The following is a 20244-nucleotide window of genomic DNA, read 5'->3' on the forward strand; positions in this document are numbered from 1 at the left end:
CTTTGAAGCCTTGGGAACCAACAATTTGAATGCACATTCTGTTTGTGGGGTTTTTTGCTTCGGTTTTTGTTGCTGTTGTTTCTGATGGGCCAGAGACAGTTTTCATACTATTGCAGTCTTAAATTGTAGAGGTGTCTTCCTCCTCACACTTTTTCTCTTGGCCCTATTTTTTCATCCAAAAGATGCAGATTTTTGTGACCTCAAAAAAGGCTTGTTTCCTCAGCCTCCTGCCCTGGACCACAGAACAGCCTCAACTGCAGCAGGAACAGGCTGAGAATGAGGGCAAGTGCACAGAGCTCTTCTATAACTGGAGCTCTTGGAAGCAGTGAGGACACAGGCATGAGTAGTGGTTTGGGGAATTGCCCCTTCAACTTCTTAATCTACTTTAATAAACCTCCTTATTTCTCCTTGATTTAAGGGACTGTTACACACAGTAGCTCTCAGCTACATTAGCCTGCAAGCAAGGGTATAGAGGATTGATAAATCACAAAAAATGGATTTCACAAGGGATAATTCACATGCGCAGGGGAAGCGTGTCCCTTGTGTGTCCTGAGGAGAACACAAAGCGAACGCTTCATAAATCTTCAGAATATTTATGAATTAGTTCTAACTTCAACTGATTTTACAACTGTAAAATGGAAAGTATTTACACAATAGAGTTAGCTCTTACAAAAGCAATATTTACCTATTTATAGAGTGTCCTTTCACTTCATATCACTTGCAGACAAAAACAATTTCCTGCTCAACTGTGCAGTGGCAGTTCCTGAAAACATTGTGCATTTCTTACGGACAGAAGTTGTGTATATCATATAGCATAGGCAGCAACAAAAATATTCTAACCCAGACCTCATCAAGACCCTCAGCTTAGCTTTGGTAGAGAAAGTTGTATTGTTACAGTCTTTAATAAGTAAACTTCATTCAGATCTCATTGCCAGAGATTTGTCACTTGAATATCTTTGGATCCTTCCTCATTTTTGAGCTAAAAGCAGAAAAATCATCCAGATCTAGCAAAGCAAAGCCCATGAAAAAGTAAATTGCAATTTAGTTGGATGCCTGTGCTAGATGTTTGGCAACACATCAACAAATCTGAAGTCTGAATCTTCAACGTCTATACACATCATGAAATCATTCTGCCAGTGGTACAGAGTGAAAAGTGGCTATAAAATGTTCCCGTATCACAAAGGTAATAGCTCACAGCACAGCAGGTACTAAATCCAGTGTTAACTACTTATTGCACAGACGGGAATGGGCTAAAAATATTTTTTAAAGAGGAGCAGCAAGTTCCAATCCCCTTATTGAGACTTGCCTAGAATTAAGATTGGAAAGACAACCAGGAAGGAATGGGCCAAGGAACTGAGCTTACTCTGATCAGGCTCAAGCCACATGCTTGTGATTAGACATTGGAAATAATCCTTTTTGACCCCAGTAAAGCAACACCATGTGTGAATCTTTGGGGCTAGGCTGTAATCTGCTCGTTGGTTTTCTCATTGTCATTCCTGGAGATGTGGGAGTGGGAACTGGAAGACTTGGAAAGGACAATCACAATTCTCAATGGCCAAGAGGTCTGCTCTGCTGTTCTCAGTTGTCATAATTGCTGTGGAAACATCCTGGGTGAATAAGAGTCAGACCCACAGCAGCTGGCTCTTGCAGGCAATGAGGCTATGAAGCCGCTGGCACGTTCTGGGGCACCAAGCACAGCTTCACTGGTGCACAGCTGAGCCAGGGGATGTGGCTGCAGTTGCACATACTCTCTTCTGCTACTACCTTAAGACAAATTAAGGCAACATTTGGCCCAGATACCAGGTAGGGTGTCAAATTAGGGGAAATGGATTTGTTCTCTAGACAGAAGACCCCCCTAACACAAAATAATATATGTGCACCCATTTATAACAGGTGTTTAATCTGTGACAGTTTTCCTGGCCCATGGAAATTCTATAGCATTCTTTCTTCCTTGTCACCATTATAATATTTTTAAATGCTGTTTTTCTTTCCCCCATTAAAAGGAAAACATTTCTCAGAAGCAGTAGTGGGCTGTTAGGGCTATAAAACAAGTTTGCACAGACCTGTAACATGTTGAGCCACAAGACATGACACAGTGTGTTTTATGGGGCAATTAATACTTGCCTTGGGAGCACCATGAGGTATGAAGGCCTGTCAAACTCACCCTGGTATATCTGAATGCAAGTTGTAAAGCTGAATTTTGCATCTTGAAAAACAAATATGGAATTAGCTTACTGTTTTTTACCTTGTCCCATCTAAAGAATGGAACCTTTCCTCCAGGAGCCAAGCTCAGAGCAGAGGAGCATCTGGAAGGAACACTAACAGCAGAAGAGACCAATTTCTAACCTACATTTACATTCTGTGGTCTGGATTTCTGGGTTAATATTGCATTTCCCAATACACCCTCACTTCACTAACATCTTCTGTTATGGGTCCTGTTCCAGTTTGTTCTGTAGTCTTACCAAACATTTCCTATGTGTCTCAGAGCATTTCCTATGAGCATCCCAGTGCCAGCATTTATTATTGCAGGGCACAGGGTTGTCACATTATCTGCAGTAGTTACAGCCCTGTTAAAATAGCTGGCCTTGGTGCACATTCATATTTTATAGCCCTTATTTGAACACTGGCTTGAGCTGTGGCAAGGTTTGGAGGAGGCAGTTGCAGTTTGGCAGGGGGCAACTCCAGAGAGTCTCCCCTCCCCCTGTGAGAGGGAGCCAGGCTGTCAGATTCATAAAACACTTCAAGTCACAGTGTGCACAGACACAGCAGACTTTTCACAACTGCTTCAAGTTTCCAGCAGCAGCCTGACTCCTGCTGTGCTGCACAGCACCAGCCCTTACCCCTCCTGTGGTATTATGGGGCAGCCCAGCAGGGCTAAAGAGACCTGAAACAACTGCAGCAAGCATCATCCGCCCACTCCACTGCTGAAATCCACAAAATACGAGGGGATGTAAGAAGTGTTGCTATATAGGGCAGCATCCACAAGTTAAAAACTCACTGAAACAAAAATATGGCAATGCAAAACTCACTGAAATGAGTAGTGAATATCACAATGCAAAACTCAATGAAGTTGTAGCAGAGCTCTCCTAGGCAAAGCACAGGTAATTTATTCCTCATGGGATGTATCATATTGAGAGTGAGAAGCAAGACTGCAGATCTAAAACTACCAAGACTCACAAGCAAGGTCAAGGCTCCTCAGGGCCAGATCCTCAACTGCTATAAGTCAGCACTGCCTTTATTGCCATTATTGCATCAAAACCAAGGCTCTGGGCTTTCACACCTCCAGTCAGGATCCTCACATGCCAGTCTTCTGACAATTAAACCTCTAGAGTTGTGAAAAAACACAGTTTACTTTGGAATGTCATACAGAGTTATTTGCTAGTCTTGTTTTTTGAGATGTAAAATGTTTTCTTCATGGGGGATTGCTTTGGCGATTTGTTTTTTTATTAAAAAAAAAAAAAAGAATTCTTAAAGACAAGGTTCTTTCAAAAGCATTAGAAATAAATGCCAGCATAAACAGCCTTAATAAGAGGAAACAAGCAACATTTTGCTGCCAACTTTTTATTAAACACAAATATTTTTTCATCTGAGGATTATTTGATGGGCATGGGGGAGAATGCAAAATAATTGTTAGAGCACCAATTGTAGCCATGTCTCCTGAATTTTAAGTTTAGCAAGTAAAGAATTAGGTATTACATTACATTCATTAGTGCTTTTAAGTAATGCTCGCACAAAGCACCTCCATCCAGCTGCAAAGGCTGAAAGTGGATCAAAAAACTTTAAAAAACAAACTCCCTCTAAACTCGTCTACAACTAAAAATGTGAATATTTTTAATTTTTAATTTTTTTCACTGTTATTATCAAGAGAAAGGGAGGACTATGTACTAGTACTAAGTAGCTCTTGTGCATTTCTACCAAACTTCCATTGACATCCAAAATCTTTTCTTCATAAAACTCACTAAGGAGAAATATACAGTAGCACACATAGTACCTCTGCTGAAGCCAGACTTTGTGCTAGGATCTAGCCATGTTCATTTCATAAATGAAATGCAGAAAATGAAATAATTCATCCACAATAATGGGACTTATGGTGGCAGACTTGGGACTGACCAAAACCAGGTCTAAAACACCAGTTTACCTTCTGGAGCTCCAAATCCCTCTGTTTTGGCCTCACCAAAGAGGTCCCAGATCTGCTCCAGTGACAGGCACATGACCACTGCTCTGGGCTGTAAGAAGTGAGATACTACTGGTAATAACAAGGTTACAAAGACAGTGCAAGTTTCCAGATAGAGATATTTGTCTCCATTAACCTGCCACCACTGCTCACTAATCACAGTCACGTTAAATGGATGTCAAGGAATATCAATTTCTTTGATTTCTGAGGGCAAATTAAACCAAAATGTAGGCATAACAATTCCAGTACTTTTCCACAACAGGTTAGCATCTACATTCCTCCTGCATCCCATTAGCCATTTTCACACATCTTAGAGATGACACACTATGTACTAAGGAGGTCAAAAACCTAAAGAAAACCGTCCAAGAATATTGAAAACACTAGAGGCATCTGACATAATTTATTGCACTAAAGAACTGGGGAACAGGAAAAGGTTGATGTAATAATAACATTAGCAGGAACTATAGTCCATGCAAGCCAGTGCTAAATAAAGTGCCAATCAATAGCTCTTTTATTAGTAGGTACAATCAATGTACAGCAGGCAAGCCTGGCCAATTAAGCTTATCGACTAACCAAAGAGTAGCAGGAAGCATTCTTTCCTCAGTTTTGTTTTCCTTTCTGTAAGTGAGAAATGAGCTCCAGTTTTATCACTGGATTCCCACCAAGGCATCTCCAGGAGTTCCTGTAGAGTGGAAACGCTGACAAAAAGCAGGCTTGAGCTATCTTGGTATCCTTTAACCCAGGGTCAGCCACAAGAACCAAAATATTCAAGGGTCACTTACAAAGTAATTCTTTTTCCTAGTGACTGTATGAAGTTAAAATGTTGTTCCTCGAGATGAAGGGGAGAGAACTGGTAAAGGAAGAAAGCACAGTCCCTCAGCAATGCTTAACCATTAACAGTCCTGTAAGACCTTAGGAAATTAAGCCTATTTGTTTCTAATTCCCACATGCACAGCCTGAACTTCATAAGCCTCCCAGTGTGAAGCAATGCCTGTATCTTTCTTCGAAGAAAAACAAAAGCCAAAACTACATCTCCACTAAAAATCATACAGAATTTAAAGCCTCACTTTATAATGGCTGCTGAAAATAACAGGAGTTTTGAATATTCAACTGTGACTAACAGTACAGATGCAAATAGGAAATTTATTCACAATACCCCACTCTCCCTTGCTGCTCTGATCCCCCTTCCTTCGTTATCTCTTTCCAAAGGAAAAAGTTAGAAGACCAGATAGGATGTGGGTTCTCAGCATGATCAAATAAACACTGTGTGGTGGTCACAGGGAAAGAAAACACATTGTAGGGATGAACGGTAAAGATTACATTTTACAAAGAATCACAGACAGAATTAGCAGCCCAGATGCCCATTTCCCATTGATGTCAGTTGGACAGGATTTCTGCAGCCTGGCTTCTCAGCAGGAGGAGTGCTGCATCCACCCCTGCAGTCAATCAGCCACTTCTATCTGCCCCTTTAACTTATTATTGGAATTCAGTGAATACAGCAGAGCTCACCAGGTTTATATCCCTCCAGAGCTTTACAGGTATTTGACACCTCAAAAAAGTCAGGGGAAGAGGGAAGAGATTCTCAGCATGTTTGACTACAGGCACTACAGGACAGACCAGTTTTCAGCTTCCCATCAGACAGTTCCCCAGCTGTATCTAATTCAGAAAATATTTCAGTAATCAGCAGAAGACACCTTTAGCATCAGTCAGACAAATTCCTAAAGTTACAGGCAAGCATCTCACTTCTTATATTGATGCTGTTTGCCATTTTCTTCTACTTTCATATAAAAACTTAACCTAGAAGATTAAAAAGAGCAAATCAAATAACTTTGCATTGTATCTAAATGTCACAAGGTTCAGTCTTTCCTGCTGCAACTCAAAACCAGGTCTGACTGCACAGCTCCACTGTGTCTTGCCTGCCCCTACTTTTAGCACCATGGCCTTAACTGAAATTCACCATCAGTCACACATACACAAGTTGCTTTTATTCACTAGTCAAAAATCAACTTAACACAGTAACTCATTTACTTGCAGTTTTCCTTGCCTACATTTGTGAGACATTAAATACTGTAACTCCTGGCCTACTATATTATGACAGTTTAGGCTGGAAAACGAGGCAATGAACAAAGGGGAGGATAAAAATGCAAAGCAGACATGCTTTTTATACAACAGTTGATAAGATTTTACAGAAGACAGGAAGCTTAACAAGGAGCAAGACAAGGAGCTTAACTTGGACAATGCTGACAACCTTGAGGAACAGTATAAAGTAATCCAATTTTTAAAAAGTGTTTCAGTCAACCCCTCTGGCATAGCTTTACAGGAGCTCAAGAGGTTGCAGAGCTTCTAAAAAAGTCAGTCCTTCAACCAGCTGCAAGAGGAAAATGCTTCTCAGTCTGGTTTATTCGTTTCCTATTGGTGAATTTCTATTTTTTCCAAAAATAAATTTTTGCCCAGATTTTTTCAATTTTGTCCAGAATCCCTTTCTTGAAACAGGTCTGGCTACCAGTCTCAGAGAGACATGAAAGTACCTTTTGGATACAGGTGGTTTGCTCTCTCATGTCTCTAAATAGTTTGCACATCACACGCATATATTCTGTCACAAAATGTAAAGAGAATTAATGACCTGGGGTCACTGCTTTCCATCAAACACAGGCCACTTCCAGAGGAAGCTATGCAATCCCTATCCACCACATTTCTCCAGCAGAACTTCACTTCAACATTGTGCTGTGCATGACTATCACAGTAAGAAACTACTCCAGGTGTAGAAAAACACCTCTGGAACATCATAGGCATGTGGGGCAGTCAGTCCCAAGCTTTACTCACCTTTCAGGGCTGCTCAATGCCTCTCTCTGTACACTCCTTACCTCTCTCATGGGAGACATGCAGCAAGGTCAGTTCATAGCTTGGTTTGTCATTGCTGGCCCCAGGGACAGGCTCATTTCTTTACGGGTGGCTCTGTAATGCAAAAGAGCACATTCTTATCTTGGGTTGACTGAATTAACTGGACTAAGTATCAGGCCAAAAGTATTTCCCAAAGGAAAGTTCGCCATGAGCTGCATGGGGGACTCCTGACTTCAAGTTTTTGTAAAGCCAAGCCCTGATCCTGGAATACTGCTATTCTTCTGGGACTTAAAGGTCAAGAGACCTCAACTGAAAGCACCAGAACTTTCACGATGATGCTCCCCTCTAATTCTTAGGTCAGCCAGGGCTCTCAGACATTTTAATCTTCTTTTTTTTTTGTTGTTGTAGTTTAAATACTCTAGCCTAAACCTTGTGCCTGACCAAAGGAGCTAACCTTGCAACAGACTTGCTAAGATCAGATTTGCTAATACAAGGCTTGTTAATATTGCTGAGAAAACTCATAATGAAAGAGCACTTCAGGATTTGGGCTGTTTTTTTCTGAATTCATGAGAAGGCCCTCAAATGTACACCATTTCATGGCCAGAACTCCCTTCTGGACTTCCGTTCAGAAATCTGCCCTTTTGTCAGAAACAACTTGTTCCAAGTAAGATGCAGGCCTACACACTCAACAAATTGCCAATAAGTCTGTAAAGACACAGGACACGTGCTAAAAAACCCACTCAGCTGTTCAGCAAAATCCTTGTTCAAATTCCCTTCGTGAATCCATTTTAGCAAATTAAAAACAATAACAACAAAAAAACAAACAACCAAGATCCAGAGATCTTCAGGAAGCAAGACCTTCCCAGGAAGGCACTTCTGTGAGTGTGGAAGGTGGAGCCTCAAAGCTCACCATTCTTCCTCCTCCTGTTTTACGTGTTCTGTGTCTCTTCACTGTTGCATTCCCTTCTGAGCTGCACAACAGATGGGAGCAGTTGGTTTTTAAAAGGTTTTTATTTTCTGATTTCAATTTTTCATGTGTCTTTTGAATTTGGCACAATACCATTCTCTAGTGAAGAGGAGACATTGTGTTAAGCTTAATTATCAAAGGCTGAAACCCAGCAAGCAATCAATCATTTAGTGACATGCTCATGCTTTCACTGATTTGAAAAAATATTTTTGTGTGGCTATTGAAAAAAGGAAAACTGTCAGAGACAAAAACAGAATCACTCACTTTGCAGCATATCAAAATATCAAAACTGTAGGGAGATGAGTGAAGAATGTTCATTTGTTTTTTCTGAAACTAAACCCAACTCTTTTTGGCATGTGAGCCCGGAAGTTGTGTAAGATGTGTTTTAGTGTAAACATGATCTTTCTGTCAAGGTTTGCCTTATAATTCAGGCTGAACAGTCACAAAACTTGTTCTTAAATGACTTTGCTAAAGAGTCAAGGTTGCTTTGTTCTTTAATTTTCTTTAGCCTTTCTACCCACCCCACCCCCCCCCCCCCCGCCTTTTTTTTTTTTTACTGCCAGATAAGTGCTCTGGCAGCTGCATTCCTGGGGAACACTGACATCCAGTGGAGAGCTGGGGTCATCCCCAGAGCCCACGCAATGGCCCCCAAGTCAGCAGCCCCCCAGAACTCCAAACAGCTGTAGGAGATGCCTTGACCTGCAAACGCCAAGCCCCAGCCACAGACAGAGGCTCAGCTCAGCAACAGCCTGAGCCACCTTCAGCTGCAACTGTTATTTTGTCTCCTAAATGTTCACAAAGGTGATCACACTCCTGACACTGTTAGCTCTAATGGCTTACACATAAAGCTTAGATGTGGGGTTTGGGGTGTTTGGTTTTTTTGTTCACTTGAGGCAATGTTGAAAGAAAAACCACTTTTACCCACTGGCCAGCATGCTTGCTTCTGTTTTTTCAGTGATACAGGATGACAAGTCCCATGTGTTTAAAACAGCACTGTATTTCAAGTGATAGTGTGTAGTCAACAGTTAACATTGTTTTTCTTTGGAGAAACAGAGTCTCTATAAGGTCACTCTGGTGTTATCACCTAGAATAAAGGTATCTGGCCTCACTAGCCTGGCCCCAAGGTAGATGCATTTGCAAGTTTATATGACAAAATGTTGACCAAATAAAAACATCAGACCAAACTTAGTCTGCAAGACAGGTCCATAAAACCTATATAAAAGTGGAATTGAATTGTTGTTGCTTTGCAACAGCAACATGTATCCATTTACTTGCCTTCTCCTTTTGATACCCTGTATTGCTGAGGAGCATGATAGATCCTGCTACAGCAGAGGACAACAAAAATTATGGTGGTGGTACCATTGCCTCCAAGCCAGGGCAGACTCAAGTTTGAAGAAAGAACAGCTGCACTGCAAGCTACAATCAAGAATCCTGTTTGACAAGGAAATGGTTGATGTTTCTAAGCTAGTTTTCTTTCTGCACTGCATTCCAGCACAAAACTTCAACAAATTGCATCCTACCACCCCAAAATGGGACATACTCACCCCATATAAGTACAAGGCTTGAGCTGTGAGGGAACTTGAACCTGGGGTTCCCATATCCCTGGGATATCCTTGCAGCTATTTTGGGTGAACAGTCCCAGTTTGTTCCCTTCCTTATTTCAGACACAAGACACTCTCAGACAGATCCATCATCACAAAAGCTTTCTTTCATTCCATCAATATTTCCAAAGAAATATTTTATCAGGAGCTCCCAACCAGCTCCAATTGACTGTGTGTACATTCTGACCAAGAAACAAGCCACACTGTGCTGTGCTTCACAATATGTAATTTTAAACCAACTCATAAACTTGTTTTAAAAATCCTCCAGATTTACATGGGTAAAAATGAGATCAAGTTGTGTCACATGTTTCTTGGCTTGCTCTGGTACAAATAACAGTGCAGTTATATCCTCTGCAACCCACACTGAGAGAGCATATGCTCCTAATGGTATCCTTCAGTGCTTTCCTATCAAGAACAATACTTCAGGACAGCCTAACCACTATCACATTTTCTTCAGAAGGATTTGTGTGTGTACTTAAAATAGCAGCAGGGAGTGGAGACACTTTAGAAGGATGTACCAAAACCCATGTTAAGCCAAGTCTCTGTTCAAGCACTTTCTACAGCTGGGACCAGGGAGCATGCCAAACAACCAACCTTTGTCTTCCAAAAGGAAGAGTCACTGCTCCAAAGGTGAATAGGAGACACCTGTTTACTCACAAAAGTATGACAATAAAATCATAAAGTGTCTACCAAAGCTTATACTATTTTAACCTATTTTTCAAAGGAATATATAAAGATTTTGAGTGCTGTGACATGTTGTTTTTCTTCCTGCAAGCCTGGCTATTTCTGTTTTATCAAGGCAGAATTCTCTCTTTACTGTCTGATTTTTGATATACAGGTTAAATAGTAAAAACATTACCTTTTTATTAAAAATTAGTTTCTCTGTGCATCCTTCCAAAGGTAATAATAGTGGATGGCTCTCATTGCTACAGCTAGCAAACTATGTGGTTTCTTTTATGAGCTAAATGAAAGGAATATACAAAATAATCATTATGGATTTGTATGAAATTACTGGGTATGGAATGCAGTAAATCCACAAACAAGATTTAACTATAGCTTGTAAGATACAATCATCAGGTAAAACTGATATTTTACAAAAGGACTGTAGACTGTCCTTTTGTAAGATGCAGCAGAAACCTAATATTTTATCTGAAACCTTGATTTATGTTTAATAGCTCTGCTACCTACTAAAAAAGATCTTGTATTAGCAAATGGGTACAGATCCAGTCCATTAGCTTAGGACAACTGAAAAACTCAAGGGTTTTGTGAACTAATGCAATAAAATATCATTAAATACTGTAGCATGACAAGACAGACAGAAGGTTTGAGTTGAAAGTCAGGAGAAGTGTTTGAAATGAAGTAAAATGTACAATAGATATGTTTAGGTACATCTGGCTTACATTTGCAGTAGGTCGTCAGAGGACCTTAGTGTCTGTGATGTAAATGAATAACAGAGCCCTCAACAATTTAACTGTCATCAGTATAAATGCTTTAACTGGCACAGTAAAGCAAAGCTCTGGGCCTCTTTCTAAATCTCCATAAGCTCCTGGTCTGAATTATAAACTGGGGCTGCATTACCTGAAGATGAAAGCAGCCAGGTCAATTCACTTAAAACCAGAGAATTACCACTGCAAAGCTGTGATGAGCAGCTAAGGAGCATGTGTATGTGTGTGTGTGTGTGTGTGTGTGTGTGTTTGTGTAGCTGCATTTTTAATGTACAGTTTCAGAGACAAGAGGAATGTCTGACTGGGCAGTGATTCCAAATTCAGACCCAATGGTTTGGTGAGAAGGGAGGCAGCCACTTGATTTTCAACCACTTGAAGCTCCTAGACTGTAAGGTTAAAGATAAGGCACTAGATATTATATCCTTACGAAGAAGAGGCAAACAACTGCAAGGAAAAAAAAGAGTTGCTTCTGCAAACACTTCCCTATCATGAAGCATCCTCCTTTTGAAGAAGTTTGACTACACAAGCTCTGTCACTGACTAAAGAAAGGGCTTTACTCAAATCCTTTCTCGCTCCTTAGGCACATTTCCTCTGTCTTCTTTCCAGCCTTCAGATCACCAGTTTTGGGAAGCAGGAATAATCTCCCCACGTGCCACAGCACCCATGACAACACCAACACAGATGCCACAATAACCAGCAGCAGCCAGGTGAAACTGCCCTCCCCTTCCCTCGCTCCCCTCCAGCACTGCTCCCACACAAATGTCCAATAGCAAAGAGAGAGACAAAACTGAGTGTGAGATTCCCAAGGCACACAAAACCCAAGCAGGCTTGGCTTTGAAATTTTGTGAGTTAGATATACTGAATAGTTTATTTGGGCAAGTGAAGGCAACTGTACTTAGATGTGAAGGCAGATTGATCACATTTACTGTGATATGGCCAAATTAGCATATTGTCACCATAACCTTCTGGGCTCGACTTGAAATTGTTTCCCTCCCCTCCAACAAACACATAGAATGTTCGCTTTTATTATAAATTCCAAACAAATTAATGGATTCCAACATGCATCATCAAATTTATATTTCCTCCTCCAGAGTCCTACCCCTGTAAGTAATCCTTAAAATTCGTCATGAAGCTTTCAAAACAATTTATGCAAACAAACATCAAGCAGAGCTATTTGTATTGGCAGCACATTTCACTTAACAACCTACAACAAGGAACAGATGGTCTGAGCTCTGGAAACAGCTACAAAGAAAACAGTAGGAGCAAGTCCATCAGAAGCACTTTTTTCCCCCAATTTTGTGAAGATTACAGACTTGTTCTTGTTTATTTCTTTGATTAGTCTGTTATTTTATGTACTCATGAATACTTCTCTTGCATTTCATGGAACAAATCCACCAGAAGCACATTCCCCAACTGTGTGTAGTTACAGAAGCACTGCTTTAAGAACTGAACTATCTGTTCCTCACTGATTCAGGGCTCTCAAAGTGGCAGGGAAGAAAGCAAAACAACATGCAGATGTTGTACAAGGGATTGACAAATTTAAGGCAAACCCTCTCAGCAATTTATAGCTCTCTCTCATTTTGCCCAGCCCTTGGTCTCCAATATTAAAACAAAACAGCAGATGATTCACACAGTCACATCAATTACAGATCATTCAGTGTTATTACTAGTCTTGTATGATATGATGGTCTCCCTCTTCTCTGAGGAGACCTTCATCCCATGAAGATGAGTGACAAGAGGCCCAGCCTGAGAAGGGTGCTATGGCACAAGCAGAGAAGCAGAAGGTTGAGCAATGCCTACAGCACAAGGAGGGGATGCAGAGCTGGTCAGAAGCTTTGTTCATGCCCATGTCAGAATCAGAACACTCCTCAAGAAACAAGAGGGCCACAACTGCTTGATACATTGTGGGAAACAATCTAGCCAACAAATACCAGTAATAGTTAGTCTGAAGTAAATCAGCAAGGAATAAAATGGAAATAAAGTAAAAATCACTCCAAAGACATTCTTTAATGGAAATATGTTTTCCCTGTATCAACACAAGTTAGAAGAAGTTCTTACAATACAATACCTAACCATAGCTATTAGCAAAGAAAAAGTCTATCCCTGATCACAGCAATCATAACTTATTACTACACCACCATTAAAGTCACTGTCAGGTCTATCATGGTTTCTTCACAAAGATTCATATGAATTAATCTGCAAATACTCTCACCCAGACCTGGATTTAATTTGAATTATGGACAGCCAACATGCTTGCATAGCTATCAGCCCACCAGCCAAATGTACCCTCCTAGAGGCAAATTAGTACCCTAGAGATACACAGGAATGAATGTGGGCCATGATGTTAAAAAGAAAAATAAACAAGGAATGAAGGACTTCTGACCAGTGACAATCATGACATCTTGAAGTAACAAAAAAAAATCTTTCTGAAGGGCATTAACCAGGGTGGAGACAGAGGTCAGTATGGAAAGATTTGGCTTTGAGAAGTGAAACCATGTTAAATTTCAGTGGAGCAAAATCAAGGACAAAGCAGACCAAGCTGACAGCTTAATAGGACCTTTGAGCATGACAGTTGAATAACCTTTGTTCCACACAACACTATAATTTCATGTTTCATACTCTTGTTAGTGAAGCAATTTCATAACAGGACAACTACAAAGCTGTTTTTACAGGCCCCCTTGGCCATCTGTGATGGCAATTCTTACATACCAGACACATCATCTGCTGGACCACTGCACAGGCAAGCAACACTCCTGAGGAACAAAACCAAGACATCAGCACCATTTTCTTCCTTATCCAAGATCCAAGCTTTTTTGGGGGGTGAAATACTGCTACTTGCCAAGGTAAAAGCCCAGGCAGACAATATGTATCTTTTCAGAGCAGCCTTTCCCATTCCTCATTGGGCAGCAGGAAGAGGAGAGCAAACTCAAGCAGATGATAAGATTAAACTAACAGTGCTGTTGAGCAGAAGGTGTCTCAGGGAAAACAGCTGGAGAAGAGTATCTGGACTAGTTTTGCCATACAGACATTACTCCTAGGTTTTACTTGTAAAGAAAATGTACAAGCTGATTTTTCAGGACTTGAACTGCCTGACTGCAGTTTAAACCAATTTGAGACTAAGTACAACTCTGAGTTCACCATCTGACCCTGCAACATGATACCCAAACTGAGCAAACAGTTTGAAGTTCACTTCAGATTTCTTCATTTTGAGGATTACGATGAAGCATTTCCTGAGATGTCACGCTCTAAACAGCTAATGGCATGTGACAACCAAGTGCTTTTACGTTTTACATCTAAAGTTGCAAACACTTAGCCTCTCCCCCAAGCAGAGAAATATGCAGCAGCCCCAAGAGCTTGAAATCTGGGGCCTCAGCAGACTCCTTTTACTTTAGCAGGCACTGGATGCAACCAGGAGCTCTCTCACTGCAAGTGGGAAAATCTTCTTTACAAATGTCTCTCAGTGAAGGGCCACAAGGGCTGCAGTGGGACCATGGCACTGAGGGGGCAGAGGGACACTGACTGCCCACAGCACAGTTCCACATCAACCTGGGCCACCCCAGCCTCCAAAAACAGCTGCTTGATGCCTTTGCCCACTTTTTTCATAAGATGCACATAGAATGATACAAAAAGCACCCACCAAATCACGAGACAAATCACAATTTCAAAGGCACAAGTGGAAGTAGATGCTCAGACTCTCTGGGGCCTCCCCCCAGTGTGTCTTAAGGATTTTGGAGTCGATCAAATAAAATGGCACCATCAGGCAGAAGGCTGTCATTCCACACAGGTTACCCCAGCAAATCCACAAGCTGAAGGTCAGCCTGTGTTTTATGGAGCACAAGCCTTTATGGATCAGAGCCCTTTCTAGGGAAGGCTGCAAGTTCTGGAAGCACTGAAAAGCATATGTATGTCCTAATTATACACAGAAAAATAAAAAACTTCATTGACAACCAGTGAAACTCTTGGTTTAGTTAAATTTCTATTTCAGTTTGAAAATTGGTCTGTTTGTACTGACTTGTACTTTGAAGTCAGCAATATAATTTCTGTACTATAACCAGGAATCTTACTTAATTGATCCATCACAGAGGCATCACAACATATACAAAGCACCAGGACCCAGCTGCTGACTGACCCATGCCCCAACACTGCTTCTGGTTTTGCTGAGGACACCAGAGCCAAACTATTCTCAAGCAAAGCTTAAAAGTTGGGATTCTTGCTATTAAGCTTCAAGTTTCCTTCTACTGTAGAAATGCTGCTTCAGCTGAATTTGGTGGAATTACAGGAGCTGATTAGGTTAACCACTGACTGTGTTTCCTGGAGGGCATCTGAGAACATGCCCTGACCCAAATTATTTAATCTTGATCCAGATTTGAACCATTTAATTTTAAGCTCCACATATCTCCAGGAAACAGAAAAAAAAAAAGGTAATACAAACTTCAGAGCAGCTTTTAAATTCGAGAGGTAGCAAGGCTCAGGCCACAATTGCTCCCAGCCATCCAGGGCAGCAAGAAACAAAACCCTGCTCCTCCTGCTCTGAGTGGAAAACTTAGCCAGAGGTAGTGGAGGGAGGCAGCTGGGCACAAGCTGGCTGTGCTAGAGAATGCTTTGGTGTCAGCCAAGCCTTGAGCTCCAGGACCCAAGGGAAATTTCTGGCCAAAGGAGAGAAGGGTGAAGGAGCTGAGGCAGACTCAGGAATCACTCCCTAGGAATGTGAACTCACAATCTGGCTCCTTTGTCCCCAGGAGAGGGACCAGACTGAGGGTCCCTGCCCTGTCCCATAGTATTTATACCTAGTCAAATATAAAAATTGACTCCTCAGATTCAACCACAACCTCCAGCCCAGCCCCAAGACATTTCCCAATAAAGGCATCATTAAAAGAGCTCCAATTACTTTGGTTTGGGATGTTATTTGTCAGACTGAAGGCAACCAGCCATACCGTGTCAATAATAATGAACTTATTAGCCTAGAAAGGATAAAATATTGATTGACTTGCTACTTGCTTACACCTTTCAACAGCTTGCTCAGTAACAGCATCGGATGAAAATAGTTCAACCTTTGCACAAAGGGATTTTTAAACAGCACAGGAAATGTGCAAGAGCTTTCCTAAACTGCACAATGCAAAAGCATGCAAAACCATGTACTGCATCTCCTCAGGCATGCAGCGAGACAGCAGCAGCTGCAAGCTGTGCTAGCAGACACCTCACTCACCTAATCAGCCCAAGGGGAAGCAACCTTTATTACTTCAGACCAAACAGCCCTGTACCTTAGCTGTAACCACAGGGATGCATTCACAGAGGTTTCTGATGTTTTTTCTATTTCCCAACATCATGCCATATACCTTAAAAACTGAATTGCTTAATTTATCTCAGGGCTCAGTTCAGCCTCAGAGATTTTAGCCAATATATTTCACTACCAACTTCACACAAGAAAGCCCCAGTGAAAGTGTAACAGTGGGGACAGTACAAGCTCACCAGCACTGCAGACAAAGGCTGAATGGGAAGGTACAGCACGTCCCCAGCAAGCTTTGGACACCTCTCCTGCCCCACAGCAGAGGGGTGACATTTACAGCCTCTGGCTGAAGCCAGTGAACAGAACAGGGCTCAGCTGGGCAGCAGTGCCCCATCCCAGCCCCCCTTCCTGACAGGAGGCCAAAGGATCCCAAAACTGAGAACCTGTGCCTAGGCCCCCTCTGCTCCAGTACCATTACAGGCTGCTTTTAATTATACCCAGGGCAACACAGCATAAATCCTGAATACACTGACTCTGTTTCAGTAAGGGACAGTAATTTTCAGTCTTCCCTCCGCAGCCTCCAACCTCAGCTGGGCAATTCTGAAAGAGCCATGTCCTGGTGAAGCAGCCGAGCCCTCTCCCATAGACTCCTGACCTACAGATATGCTTAATATGTTAATTTTTGTTTTGCTTTCAGAACAAAACCTGCCTTTTAAATAAAATTTTAACAGATTCTAAACCAGAAACACTGCACTCCCCTGAGGCATTAAAAAATGCAAACTGAAGACTTCCCATGTGTCGGGGTTATTACTTATTTCCTTCTAAAAACAGAAGAAGTGTTGCAACAGTTGTAATGCTCCAGCTCACTAGGCCAAGAAGATGTTTTCTTTCTGCACACTCATTAACCATAGTGTGGAACTCAATAACTGTTCTAATTTCCTACCTTAAATGTTTTTCTTCCCCCCAGTTTTCATTTTATGCTACACATTTACATAGGACTACACTCCACCACTTACCTTGAGAATCTAGTTGCTGTCAAACACAATAAAAGGAAAGGAAAGTGTCTGGAATCACAGAAGCTTTAGTGTTGAAAATTTTAATTTAATTTCTATAAATGAATTTAAGCACTCAAAGCTTTCTTTGTCAGCCACAGATGAGAAACTGATAGGCTTTGAAGGCAAGCAAATGTTTTTTTAGTCGAATCTCTCGAGTAAATATTTATGTTAGATATAATAACAGATGTTATTTCACACCCCAAATTAAATACCAGCTAGTTATTAAATCTGGTGCGATGCCATAAAACTCTTGGGCACAGTTGCCCACAGGAGGTGAGCTCCAGGATGCTCCAGAGCCTCCACCAGGCTCTGCCGTGGCCTCAGGAGTCCCTGGTGGAGCCCAGCTCAAAGACAGATTTGCTGTGTGCACAGGGAGGAATTACCTACCCACGCCACATCGCTGCTGCATCTGCAAAACGCTCTTGCCTTCAGAACACGGGTTTTGTCTGGCTTGCACGGACACAGAGCCGGTGAAGGAGAGAAGAGGGTCCAGCACAGGAAAGGGAAGGGGCAGGAGCCTCCCTGCCTGGGTGGGCCTGCAGCTTGCCCCACTCAGCGCCGCCGCATTCGGGGTGGGTGACACGACCTGTGCGAGCCACCGGCCCGTGCTCCAAGGGACCTTAAAGCTGCAAAAGACACAGCACGTTGGATTTAATTTCTAAGAACACATCGACACACCTGAGGCACACCAGAGACAGATCCTGCATTGTGCACAGCCAGCCTGGCTGCAGCCTGGCCGAGTGACACCAGCAGTGCAGACCCAGAGCAGAGGCTGCCAGAGTGACCCTGTGCCCCGAGGGGCTCCAGCACAGACCCCCAGGGCAGGGCTCCTCTGGGGCTGCTCTGGAGCTGCTCTGGAGCTGCTCTGGAGCTGCTCTGGGGCTGTTCTGGGGCTCCTCTGGGGCACAGCACAGCGCCAGCTCCCCCAGCACACTGACACCCTGCGGGAGCTGAGAGGGCACCAACAGACGTCAATGCTACCTTTTTTTTCTCTAACAGTCTCATTTGGCTAATTACACAATCACAAGAAGGCTTCAAAGCATGCCAAAGAGTGGGATAATGACACTTCATGGGTGAAAAGGCCTTTCATTTCTCTTTTTCCTCTAATAAACACTTGGTTCATGAACCATTATCTTACCATCTTGCCCTACCTTGTTGTCTTAATGCACCTATTTAACAAGATTACTTAAAAGTGTAGCACAAGGGATCCCTAATAAGGCAAGAACAATCATTTTGAAAGTCCCACTTTGTATCTTATTACTGCAATATTTTTGCCTGCTGCCTTGGCAGAGCATGAGGGCTGTAAACCAGCAGGGCTGGTAGTGGGATTCCTTTACTCCACTCAGAGCGGCTTCACTGCATGTAATTACAATACTCTGTTTTGGATAAGGCACTCGTAAGTCATTCCAAAATGGCAGAAAGGAATGGGAAAGTTTGGCTGCAATAGCCAAAGCAGCAGAGGGAAGGGATAAAGGAAACATTCTTAGAAATCATTTGTGCCCATAGCACAATGCAAATACCCAGGCTGGTGAATGAAGCTGGGGCACATTTCCTGACTGACACCCAGGTGGCCAGCAAGCCTGGAAACACAGAGAAGTTAACAGCAATCACTCAGCAACTCCTTGGCCCAAGCTTGTAGTTGCCCATGAACAATCCCACTGAACCTCAAGGTAACATCACATGCTCAAAATCAGGACAGATTTCAAACACAATAAGAGAGAATTACTATATCAATCTGTCCTGTCCAAACTGGAGGGTGAGCAGCAGCCTTGCTGAAGCTCCTGCTGGGAAGGATCATGAAACCCCACCAGCAGAAGCACTGCAGTGTACAGGCAGTCAGACATGTTATTCAAGCAAGCAGTGCTCACAATCCCATCTTGCTCCTGAATTGCCATCAAGTCGGGAGGATTTTCCAGCAAGATGATTCAATTCCAAAAGTACATTAGATCACAGATTCCCATGCAAAAATAAGGCATTGGAATGCCTTACATGCACATTCTCATGTGCAAAATAAGGCACATTCATGTTATTGGCAGACCATCATAATATTGTCCTCTGTTCATCAGGATACTAAAACAGAGTAAAGCTTCTCAAACACAAAATTAAGCCAGAATTCTAGCAAAAATGAGATAGGAATAGTGCTGCATCTTACTATCTATGAATGAAGAATACAAGCATATATTTTCAAAGGAAAGACAAACTCATAGAATGCTAAATACAGAAAGTATTAATTAAATAATTATTAACAATCAAAATCTAATTTCTTTCTGTCACTTTCCGATATCTTAACTAAAGGCATATTTGCAATACTATTATAACGAGTTACAGTTCAAGCAATAGAGCTGCTTGCAATAATTCAGAAACATGTACACTTTCATATGAATATATCATGCCTAACTAATGAGATTGCTCATTTCATAACTTCAGTTCCATTTTTATTATTTCATAAAACTGGAAGTCCTTATCCATTTTATGAAAAACACCTTTGTGAAATTCATTAAATAAGCATAAAAAATTCATTAAACAAGTGAATTGCATTCATGGCTGCTTTGATGCAAATGCCCTTTAAGCAATGTAAAACTCCATATTGATTTAACCTTTCATGTTCTGATATTTCCATGTGGAGATATATATATAAATATATATATATATATAAATCTTTATTCAAGGAATGAAATTAAGTGCTGATCCCTTGATCTCCAGCCAGGGTGAGGTAGATTGGTCAATTTGAATAGTCATTGCTGATCAGCAAACAGCTGAGTTTGTATTAAAACATAGCAGTAGTATTTCTGTATGTCTTTGCTGGCAAATAAATACACATATAATATACTGGGCCAAATCAATATGATGCCTGAAATTTCCTCTGTAGCAGAAAGTCAACCCAATATTGGCTAAGTCCTGTGGGACTAGTTATAACAAGCTCATGCTGGTGAG

The 20244-nt window shown here is 41.7% G+C and overlaps 1 long non-coding RNA gene across 1 annotated transcript in view; it reads right to left on the minus strand.

Annotated features, from left to right (window-relative positions):
* LOC146766426 (uncharacterized) overlaps window positions 1-18136 on the minus strand; it is a 73724-nt gene extending 55588 nt beyond the window's left edge. Inside the window, exons 1-2 of the long non-coding RNA XR_014957756.1 lie at window positions 17698-18136; window positions 1-7129 (exon numbers count right to left, since the gene is read on the minus strand). The exon at window positions 1-7129 is cut by the window's left edge and continues 55588 nt beyond it. This is a non-coding gene — a long non-coding RNA (uncharacterized LOC146766426). The remainder of the gene's footprint in view (window positions 7130-17697) is intronic.
* Window positions 18137-20244: the final 2108 nt, after the last annotated feature.

This window comes from Lonchura striata, chromosome 11 (assembly GCF_050655825.1).
Source record: "Lonchura striata isolate lonStrDom1 chromosome 11, ASM5065582v1, whole genome shotgun sequence".
NCBI lineage: Eukaryota > Metazoa > Chordata > Aves > Passeriformes > Estrildidae > Lonchura > Lonchura striata.